Genomic DNA, 12,473 nt, shown 5'->3' with positions numbered 1-12,473 from the left:
TTTTTGTGCTCTGACAGCATGTGTGTGTGGGCGCCCAGAGGAGAAGGGAGGGTCTCCTGGCCTGGAATCTGTTTGTGTTCTGTAGACCCCCCACCTCCTCCTTCTCCTCCTCGCCCCTCTCGCGCCCCCCTCTTGTTGCACAGCTCGGCGGCGCATGCGCAGGAGTCAGCGGTGGGTTGGAGGGGAGCAGGAACCTCGTGGATTTGTTATGGAAACATTATAGAAGAGAGAGACCCCCGCACCGGGCGCAGCTGTCAGTGCCGGGGACCCCCCGCGACTCCTTTCCAGGCGGCACGTTTTTGGGGACTGCCCTCCAGAAAGGGTGGGGTGGGGGGGGGCTTACTTAGGGTAAAGAGTTTTCCGCACGGGTGCGATGCGTGACGTGAACGCGTACAATGACCGGTTCATTTTATTGGCTCGGTGCACATGAGCGCGAGAATCGCAGTGCGTTCTATATTCTGCGCTTTTTTTTTTCCGCGCCGCTCCCATAGAAGCGAATGGGGCTTCAGTGAAAAAACGGATCAGAACAAGATTTGCAAAAAGCTGAAACACTAAAAGCAACCGCAGATGAAAACGGACTGAACTTGATTGCGCGAGTTTCACTGAGAAAATCCGTATCGTTCACGCGAAAGAGGCCGAAAATGCGCACGTTCAGGATTTAGGTGCGGAGAATCTGCTCTGAAATCCGCAGGTGTTCGCACTTCGCAGGGAAATCCGTGCGGACAATCCGCATCAATTGGTGCGGATTTTACTCTCCCCATTGAAGTGAACGGAGAAAAATCGGACAGGAAGAATCAAATAAACTGATTTTTGATTAAATTGATTCATAATTTTAAAATCCGCACGGAAATTTGAGAATTTAAAATCCTCGTAGAATACAATGTGTATGACCTACAGCGCGGACTTTCCGCGCAAAAAATCCGCACGCAATCCTGATCGTGTGCAGTTAGCCTTAGGGCTCATGCACACGAACGTATTTTCTTTCGGTGTCCGTTCCGTTTTATTTGCGGACCGTATGCGGAACCATTCATTTCAAAGGGCCCACAAAAAAAACGGAAGTTACTCTGTGTGCATTCCGTTTCCGTATGTCCGTATTTCCGTTCCGCAAAAAAATAGAACATGTCCTATTATTGTCGGCATTACATTACTGCGTCCGGATGTTGACTGTAAGGCCTCATGCACACGAACCTGTCCGTTCCGTTTTTTTGCGTTGCGTATACGGAACTATTCATTTCAATGGTTCCGCAAAAAAAAACACAGAATGTACTCCGTATGCATTCCGTATCCGTATTTCTGTTCCGTTGAAAGACAGAACATGTCCTATTATTGCCCGCAAATCACGTTCCGTGGCTCCATTCAAGTCAATGGGTCCGCAAAAAAACAAAACGGAAAACATACGGAATGTACCACCATGGACCCCTGTTCTTATCCAACCACTGATTAGGATAGGGGATGAGTTGTCATAATGGGTCAGCCACGGTGACCTGATAATAGTGACGAGGGGCACAGTGCCCACCTAGGTCTGACCACTGGGGCGCCCACCTATCCTGGGAACAGGAGAGGCACATGGTCTAAAAACATGCCACAAAAATAGTGAATGCTGAATGCAACTTTTTTCTCAGCCCAGCCTTGTCACTGAGCTCTGTGGAGAGAAGACGAGCGCTGTCATGTGACCCCAGTCGTGTGACATTCCTGCACTGGGCACCAGTAGCTGTCCAGCCAGTTCTGTGCCTCGCTCCCTCCCCCGTCACTAGTCCTGCTCCGCAGCATCCTGAGAAACCAAGAGGAGGACCTGGCTGATGGAGGTGGCTCTACTGGTGGACAGGTTACTGGACACCTACACGTTCCGCCCCCAGGAGCTTCATGACCTCCCCTTCTACATCCGTAGACATTATTATGGGGTTGGTCCTTCCTTTGCTCTTCTGAGAAGGCTTTTTACAAGATTTTGGAGCGTCTGAGGGACTTTGTACCCATTTATCCAAAAATTCTCCAACGCTGATGTTGGAGGCCTGGCTCACGATCTCCATTTTGGTTCATTCCAAAGGTGTTGGATGGGGCGGAGGTCGGGGCTCTGGGCAGTCACCCATGTTCTTCCATGTTGGGAAGACATTACAGTGACTTGTGACGGCAGTGACATCCTATTAAAGGACCTTGCTGGAATTCAGGGAGCTCTTTAGAATGAGGCATTCTTTCAAAAATATCTGTAATGGCAGACTGCATGGCTAGGGGCTGGATGTTATACCCCTGTAGTAATGGCAGACTGAATGGCTAGGGGCTGTATGTTATACACCTGTGGTAATGGCAGACTGAATGGCTGGGGACTGGATGTTATACACCTGTGGTAATGGCAGACTGCATGGCTGGGGGCTGGATGTTATACACCTGTGGTAATGGTAGACTGAATGGCTGGGGGCTGGATGTTATACACCTGTGGTAATGGCAGACTGCATGGCTGGGGGCTGGATGTTATACACCTGTGGTAATGGCAGACTGCATGGCTGGGGGCTGGATGTTATACACCTGTGGTAATGGCAGACTGAATGGCTGGGGGCTGGATGTTATACACCTGTGGTAATGGTAGACTGCATGGCTAGTGCTAGATGTTATACACCTGTGGTAATGGTAGACTGAATGGCTGGGGGCTGGATGTTATACACCTGTGGTAATGGCAGACTGCATGGCTAGGGGCTGGATGTTATACACCTGTAGTAATGGCAGACTGAATGGCTGGGGGCTGGATGTTATACACCTGTGGTAATGGCAGACTGCATGGCTAGGGGCTGGATGTTATACCCCTGTAGTAATGGCAGACTGAATGGCTGGGGGCTGGATGTTATACACCTGTGATAATGGCAGACTGAATGGCTGGGGGCTGTATGTTATACACCTGTGGTAATGGTAGACTGCATGGCTGGGGGCTGGATGTTATACACCTGTGGTAATGGTAGACTGCATGGCTAGTGCTGGATGTTATACACCTGTGGTAATGGTAGACTGCATGGCTGGGGGCTGGATGTTATACACCTGTGGTAATGGTAGACTGCATGGCTAGTGCTGGATGTTATACACCTGTGGTAATGGTAGACTGAATGGCTGGGGGCTGGATGTTATACACCTGTAGTAATGGTAGACTGCATGGCCAGGGGATGGATGTTATACACCTGTGGTAATGGCAGACTGCATGGCTAGGGGCTGGATGTTATACACCTGTGGTAATGGCAGACTGAATGGCTGGGGGCTGTATGTTATACACCTGTGGTAATGGCAGACTGCATGGCTGGGGGCTGGATGTTATACACCTGTGGTAATGGCAGACTGCATGGCTAGGGGCTGGATGTTATACACCTGTAGTAATGGCAGACTGAATGGCTGGGGGCTGGATGTTATACACCTGTGGTAATGGCAGACTGCATGGCTAGGGGCTGGATGTTATACCCCTGTAGTAATGGCAGACTGAATGGCTGGGGGCTGGATGTTATACACCTGTGATAATGGCAGACTGAATGGCTGGGGGCTGTATGTTATACACCTGTGGTAATGGTAGACTGCATGGCTGGGGGCTGGATGTTATACACCTGTGGTAATGGTAGACTGCATGGCTAGTGCTGGATGTTATACACCTGTGGTAATGGTAGACTGCATGGCTGGGGGCTGGATGTTATACACCTGTGGTAATGGTAGACTGCATGGCTAGTGCTGGATGTTATACACCTGTGGTAATGGTAGACTGAATGGCTGGGGGCTGGATGTTATACACCTGTAGTAATGGTAGACTGCATGGCCAGGGGATGGATGTTATACACCTGTGGTAATGGCAGACTGCATGGCTAGGGGCTGGATGTTATACACCTGTAGTAATGGAAGACTGCATGGCTAGGGGCTGGATGTTATACACCTGTGTTAATGGTAGACTGCATGGCTGGGGGCTGGATGTTATACACCTGTGGTAATGGTAGACTGCATGGCTGGGGGCTGGATGTTATACACCTGTAGTAATGGAAGACTGCATGGCTAGTGCTGGATGTTATACACCTGTGGTAATGGTAGACTGAATGGCTGGGGGCTGGATGTTATACACCTGTGGTAATGGTAGACTGCATGGCTGGGGGCTGTATGTTATACACCTGTGGTAAAGGCAGACTGAATGGCTGGGGGCTGGATGTTATACACCTGTGGTAATGGCAGACTGAATGGCCATGGGCTGGATGTTATACACCTGTGGTAATGGTAGACTACATGGCCATGGGCTGGATGTTATACACCTGTGGTAATGGTAGACTACATGGCTATGGGCTGGATGTTATACACCTGTGGTAATGGTAGACTGCATGGCTAGGGGCTGGATTTTATACACACATGGTAATTGCCTTCCAATACTGTCATTGGTGCCATAGAGGCTCCCCAGAGAAGCCTTCGTAGTGACCAGCCATGGTGGCCACACAGTGGGGTGGGATGCTACGGTATTCCCACCACACTGACAGTCATACCTCTCTAACAGTGACAGTAGCACTACCTCCATGAAGAGTGACATCACAGTGCCCCAGTAACAGAATGCGTACATCACACTAGCCATAGACTCCCATAATAGTGTCAGTCTCCGCGAGAAGTGTTAGATCTGTGCAGATTCTCAGCCTTGGGATGTAAGCGCCAATGTTCCCATTCATTGACAGCAAGCAAGAGTTCTTACAAGGGAACTGAAACACAAAGTCTAACAGAAAGTTACAGAACATGGATGACATGGGGCTGGGGCTTTGTGCTGTATTATCCCACGTCTCCTTATTTCGGAGGGGAGGCGATAGATGTGGATCCGCTCCCGGCTTCCCCTCCTCTCCGCTGCCTACAATTATCCCTGAATACCATGTGGTTTTCTGCAGAAATGTACAAAGCGGGATTGTCCGGGGTACGCCATAACATTTGATAGCTCCACTACGTAAATAACATTTTTTATCCGTGGCGCCAGGAATATCGTATGCTTCTCTTAATCCATGCAATGTAAAGAATGAATAATGGGGGTCAGCTGCCGCTTTAAAGGGGCCGCGCTGCTTTTATTCAGTGGATTAAAGTGTTTCCGAAGTGTCTCCTCAATAGTCTTCTAAGGTAGCGCTCACAAAAGTAGGGATCGCCCAGGTATTGTATTATTGGTCATGCACAGTGGTGGTGCTCCGGAGCTATAGAAATACTATCCTTATTACAATACAGTAATATTAGGAAATTACCAGTTAAGCAATTGTCTAATTATGCAAACTAGAAATACACCTTAGTAAAAAAAAATTCTGTTCCCTAGGATATAGATGTTCCCTCCATCCTGTGCTGTACTGCAGAATGGTTGTCAATCACAGCCACACACCCGCCGGTAAGTGCAAGGGCGCGACCGCTCACCATGATGTGCAGAGGAGTACATACCGCCTGTGAAAAATACCTAAGTCAGGGGCCCGGGCGGACTGGGAACTTAAAGTGACCCTGGAAAGAAAAAATGTAAGTGACCCCATGTTGCATGCGTAACCAAACGGACAGAAGGCAAGACAACAGAAGTAGGCAAGGACGGCAATACCACAGTGCAGCACAAAATACCGCCTCGGCAGAAGCAAATACTGCAGTGTAGGACACATTACTGCCGCCCTCACCACAGTATTTAACTGTATCACCATCCTGAGGTCAGTGACACAATTGAGTTGGTGAGGTGCACTATTCTGCTGGTGCAGTCACTGTGTACATACATTACTTATCCTGTACTGATCCTGAGTTACATCCTGTATTATACTCCAGAGCTGCACTCACTATTCTGCTGGTGGAGTCACTGTGTACATACATTACTTATCCTGTACTGATCCTGAGTTACATCCTGTATTATACTGCAGAGCTGCACTCACTATTCTGCTGGTGGAGTCACTGTGTACATACATTACATTACTTATCCTGTACTGATCCTGAGTTACATCCTGTATTATACTCCAGAGCTGCACTCACTATTCTGCTGGTGCAGTCACTGTGTACATACATTACATTACTTATCCTGTACTTATCCTGAGTTACATCCTGTATTATACTCCAGAGCTGCACTCACTATTCTGCTGGTGCAGTCACTGTGTACATACATTACATTACTTATCCTGTACTGATCCTGAGTTACATCCTGTATTATACTCCAGAGCTGCACTCACTATTCTGCTGGTGGAGTCACTGTGTACATACATTACTTATCCTGTACTGATCCTGAGTTACATCCTGTATTATACTGCAGAGCTGCACTCACTATTCTGCTGGTGGAGTCACTGTGTACATACATTACATTACTTATCCTGTACTGATCCTGAGTTACATCCTGTATTATACTCCAGAGCTGCACTCACTATTCTGCTGGTGCAGTCACTGTGTACATACATTACATTACTTATCCTGTACTTATCCTGAGTTACATCCTGTATTATACTCCAGAGCTGCACTCACTATTCTGCTGGTGCAGTCACTGTGTACATACATTACATTACTTATCCTGTACTGATCCTGAGTTATATCCTGTATTATACTCCAGAGCTGCACTCACTATTCTGCTGGTGCAGTCACTGTGTACATACATTACATTACTTATCCTGTACTGATCCTGAGTTACATCCTGTATTATACTCCAGAGCTGCACTCACTATTCTGCTGGTGGAGTCACTGTGTACATACATTACTTATCCTGTACTGATCCTGAGTTACATCCTGTATTATACTCCAGAGCTGCACTCACTATTCTGCTGGTGGAGTCACTGTGTACATACATTACTTATCCTGTACTGATCCTGAGTTACATCCTGTATTATACTGCAGAGCTGCACTCACTATTCTGCTGGTGGAGTCACTGTGTACATACATTACATTACTTATCCTGTACTGATCCTGAGTTACATCCTGTATTATACTCCAGAGCTGCACTCACTATTCTGCTGGTGCAGTCACTGTGTACATACATTACATTACTTATCCTGTACTTATCCTGAGTTACATCCTGTATTATACTCCAGAGCTGCACTCACTATTCTGCTGGTGCAGTCACTGTGTACATACATTACATTACTTATCCTGTACTGATCCTGAGTTACATCCTGTATTATACTCCAGAGCTGCACTCACTATTCTGCTGGTGGAGTCACTGTGTACATACATTACTTATCCTGTACTGATCCTGAGTTACATCCTGTATTATACTGCAGAGCTGCACTCACTATTCTGCTGGTGGAGTCACTGTGTACATACATTACATTACTTATCCTGTACTGATCCTGAGTTACATCCTGTATTATACTCCAGAGCTGCACTCACTATTCTGCTGGTGCAGTCACTGTGTACATACATTACATTACTTATCCTGTACTTATCCTGAGTTACATCCTGTATTATACTCCAGAGCTGCACTCACTATTCTGCTGGTGCAGTCACTGTGTACATACATTACATTACTTATCCTGTACTGATCCTGAGTTATATCCTGTATTATACTCCAGAGCTGCACTCACTATTCTGCTGGTGCAGTCACTGTGTACATACATTACATTACTTATCCTGTACTGATCCTGAGTTACATCCTGTATTATACTCCAGAGCTGCACTCACTATTCTGCTGGTGCAGTCACTGTGTACATACATTACTTATCCTGTACTGATCCTGAGTTACATCCTGTATTATACTCCAGAGCTGCACTCACTATTCTGCTGGTGGAGTCGCTGTGTACATACATTACATTACTTATCCTGTACTGATCCTGAGTTACATCCTGTATTATACGCCAGAGCTGTACTCACTTTTCTGCTGGTGCAGTCACTGTGTACATACATTACTTATCCTGTACTGATCCTGAGTTACATCCTGTATTATACTGCAGAGCTGCACTCACTATTCTGCTGGTGCAGTCACTGTATACATACATTACTTATCCTGTACTGATTCTGAGTTACATCCTGTATTATACTCCAGAGCTGCACTCACTATTCTGCTGGTGCAGTCACTGTGTACATACATTACATTACTTATCCTGTACTGATCCGGAGTTACATCCTGTATTATACTCCAGAGCTGCACTCACTATTCTGCTGGTGCAGTCACTGTGTACATACATTACTTATCCTGTACTGATCCTGAGTTACATCCTGTATTATACTCCAGAGCTGCACTCACTATTCTGCTGGTGGAGTCGCTGTGTACATACATTACATTACTTATCCTGTACTGATCCTGAGTTACATCCTGTATTATACTCCAGAGCTGTACTCACTATTCTGCTGGTGCAGTCACTGTGTACATACATTACTTATCCTGTACTGATCCTGAGTTACATCCTGTATTATACTCCAGAGCTGCACTCACTATTCTGCTGGTGCAGTCACTGTGTACATACATTACATTACTTATCCTGTACTGATCCTGAGTTACATCCTGTATTATACTCCAGAGCTGCACTCACTATTCTGCTGGTGCAGTCACTGTGTACATACATTACTTATCCTGTACTGATCCTGAGTTACATCCTGTATTATACTCCAGAGCTGCACTCACTATTCTGCTGGTGGAGTCACTGTGTACATACATTACATTACTTACTCTGTACTGATCCTGAGTTACATCCTGTATTATACTCCAGAGCTGCACTCACTATTCTGCTGGTGCAGTCACTGTGTACATACATTACATTACTTATCCTGTACTGATCCTGAGTTACATCCTGTATTATACTCCAGAGCTGCACTCACTATTCTGCTGGTGAAGTCACTGTGTACATACATTACATTACTTATCCTGTACTGATCCTGAGTTACATCCTGTATTATACTCCAGAGCTGCACTCACTATTCTGCTGGTGCAGTCACTGTGTACATACATTACATTACTTATCCTGTACTGATCCTGAGTTACATCCTGTATTATACTCCAGAGCTGCACTCACTATTCTGCTGGTGGAGTCACTGTGTACATACATTACTTATCTTGTACTGATCCTGAGTTACATACTGTATTATACTCCAGAGCTGCACTCACTATTCTGCTGGTGGAGTCACTGTGTACATACATTACATTACTTATCCTGTACTGATCCTGAGTTACATCCTGTATTATACTCCAGAGCTGCACTCACTATTCTGCTGGTGGAGTCACTGTGTACATACATTACATTACTTATCCTGTACTGATCCTGAGTTACATCCTGTATTATACTCCAGAGCTGCACTCACTATTCTGCTGGTGGAGTTACTCTCTAAATAAATTACATTTTTTAAATATTGCATTACATCTTGTATTGTGCTCCAGAGCTGCACTCCACCTGACAATACAGTAATGTACAATACCTCTCATTATGTGCACCCTACATGGTGGCTCGTGTGCTGCAGTAAGGAATGCTGTGCACGATTCAGTCCCCTCTTGTATCTGCTGTTCCACTGACTAGTGACTTGTCAAGCAGTTTACGTCTCCCCTGCAGGTGACACAGATCGGCAGCGCAGCTGTCACCGTCACTCACCGCCACATGACGTGACTGTCTGGGATTTCCCTGACTACAGAAAGTGAGGCTGGTGTATTACTGAGCTATTCCAGGAACCCCACACATGCAGCAGTGCCTGCTGGAGATTACAGAGTATTTGCAGTAATATGTCTGGGCAATGATAGTGGTAGTAGTATATTTCCAGAAACATGGCTGATAATATCATATAATCACTTGTAATGATGGTACTATTGCATAGGTAGTAGTCTAGTAGTGTTATAAGGGCACTAATATAGTAGTATTATATTTATTTATTTTATGCACTTATATAGCGCTACTATATTCCGCAGCGCTTTATGGACATTACCATCCAATGGGGCTCACAATCTAAGGTCCCTATCAGTCTGTCTGTGGGAGGAAACCGGAGTACTCGGAGGAAGCCCACGCAAACACGGGGAGAACATACAAACTCAGGACCCTAGCGCTACAAGGCAACAGTGCTAACCACAGAGCCACCGTGCTGCCCTATATATATATGGTCATTTGTATACTGCAGTATTATAAGGGTACTAATAGAGAAGTATTATATGGGCACTAATATAGTAGTATTATATGGGTGGTAATATAGTAGTATTATATGGGGTGTAATATGTGTGGTAGTATTATATGGACACTAATATAGTATTATTATATGGGTGGTAATACAGTATTATTATATGGGTGGTAATATAGTATTATTATATGGGTGGTAATATAGTATTATTATATGGGTGGTAGTATTATATGGGCACTGATATAGTAGAATTATATGGGCACTAATATAGTAGTATTATATGGGTGGTAATATAGTAGTATTATATGGGCATTAATATAGTAGTATTATATGGGTAGTAATATGTGTGGTAGAATTATATGGGCACTGATATAGTAGTATTATATGGGCACTGATATAGTAGTATTATATGGGCATTAATATAGTAGTATTATATGGGTGGTAATATGTGTGGTAGTATTATATGGGCACTGATGAGTGGTAGTATCATATTGCCAGAATATAGCCGATAATGTCATACAGTCAGCGGTAATGATGGTACTATTACATAAGTACTAATATGTCTCAGTATTAAATGGGCACCAATTTTACTGGTAGTATTATACATAGTATTATATCTATTATCTGTAGTATTAATGGGCACTAATGAATTTCCCATAATCATGCACGTCAAAAGTCTTCCTCAGGATGGCAAAATCTGAATTTTACCTTTAAACAGGGCCTGTCAGCAGGATCAACCTTATTGAACCAGGTATACAGTCTGGCAGAACTGATCCTTCTGATTAAAGGGGTTTTATGAGACTTGTATACTGATGACCTATCCTCTGATCGGTGGGGGTCCGACACCCGGGACCCTTGCTGATCAGCCTTTTGTGAGCGTTGCCGCCTTCTCCGTGCTCACCGAGCACAGCGCCGCACATTGTATAGTGGCCGTGCTTGGTATTGCACTCAGTCCCATTCACTTCAATGGGGCTGAGCTGCGCCTAAACCGTGAGACTGAAAAGCTGTGAGGAGGCCGCGGCACTACAGTCCTGGGTGGTGGACCCCCCACTGATCAGATCCTGAGGAAAGGTCATCAGTTAAATAATCTCGGAATACCCCTTTAAAATGACACCTTCCTCACTAAAATCCATTGCACTGTTCATGAGAATGTGCAAATGAGTGCACCAAGGGGCGAGTCCTCACTTCTCGGTGCACCTAAGCTCTTCGGCTTTCCTGACTTTGGCACCCTTCCTTCTTCCTCCTCCTTGGACTGACAGGGCCAGGTAAGAGCACGGTGAGGATGGGGGCGCGCCAAAGTCGGGAAAGTGGAGGAGCTGATGTGCACCGAGGGGCTAGGGCCCACCCCTGGGTGCACTAAAGCCCTACTTTGCATATGATTAAAACAAACATATCTCATGAACGGCGCAACAGATCGAGAAAAGGTATTGTTTTAATCAGCAGTATCGACCCCACCAGACAGTATGCTTAGTTCAATAGGGTTGATCCTGCTGTCAAGTGCTCTTTAAGCAATGCAATGAACTTTACGTTCCAAAGTAGGCGGTGATTTATTTCATAATATATACATTCACAGGGGGTCATCGCTTCATTTTTCTGTTGCTGAGATTTGCACCCTCCTGCCACCAGGGGGAGCTCACTGCATACAGGTTTATACATCTCCCATTGAACTTAATGGTAGTTGTATAAATCTGTATGTAGTGAGCTCCCCCTAGTGGTGGCTGCCAATAACCAGAATTGTATCATGTGAAGCATGAGGATCAGTTTAAAGCAGGCATCCTCAAACTGCGGCCCTCCAGCTGTTGTAAAACTACAACTCCCACAATGCCCTGCTGTAGGCTGATACCTGTAGGCTGTTCGGGCATGCTGGGAGTTGTAGTTTTGCAACAGCTGGGGGGGGGGGGGCGCAGTTTGAGGATGCCTGGTTTAAAGGAAAACATTGCAGCAAACCCCCAGCTGCAAGAACTATGAGATGTCTTCGGCACTGGTAAACATCAATGCATCCACTCACTGACAGCAAGCAGAGATCTTGAAACTGGGGGAGAACTGATAAACACAGTCTTATCAGATCACCTCGGATACAGTGGAGTCCACATTGGTAATTCTCACCGTGGCACAAACCCTTAGGCGTGAGAATAATTGTCAGGACAGGTTTTCAGGCTCGACATGTAAACGATGAATGTTTCCATTCACTGAAAGCAAGCAGAGATCCTGGAAATGATATATTAGCTAAAAACATAAAACTAATTCTTTGCCCCCCCCCCCCTAGAAACGGAAAACTATTCCTGTTGCTACAATGTATCTGAAATGTATCACCCAGGCTAATCCACTGTAGCAAAGCCTCAGCTGTGAGAACGGTGAGATCTTTTTAAAACTTGTAAAACAAGAATTCCTCCTTTCACTGGCAGCAAGCAGAGATCTCGAAAACTTGCAGAAAGCGGAAACACATCAGCGGCTGATATCTCTCG

The sequence above is a fragment of the Bufo bufo genome, chromosome 4, assembly GCF_905171765.1.
Source record: "Bufo bufo chromosome 4, aBufBuf1.1, whole genome shotgun sequence".
Taxonomy (NCBI): domain Eukaryota; kingdom Metazoa; phylum Chordata; class Amphibia; order Anura; family Bufonidae; genus Bufo; species Bufo bufo.
This window is presented reverse-complemented; position numbering follows the sequence as displayed.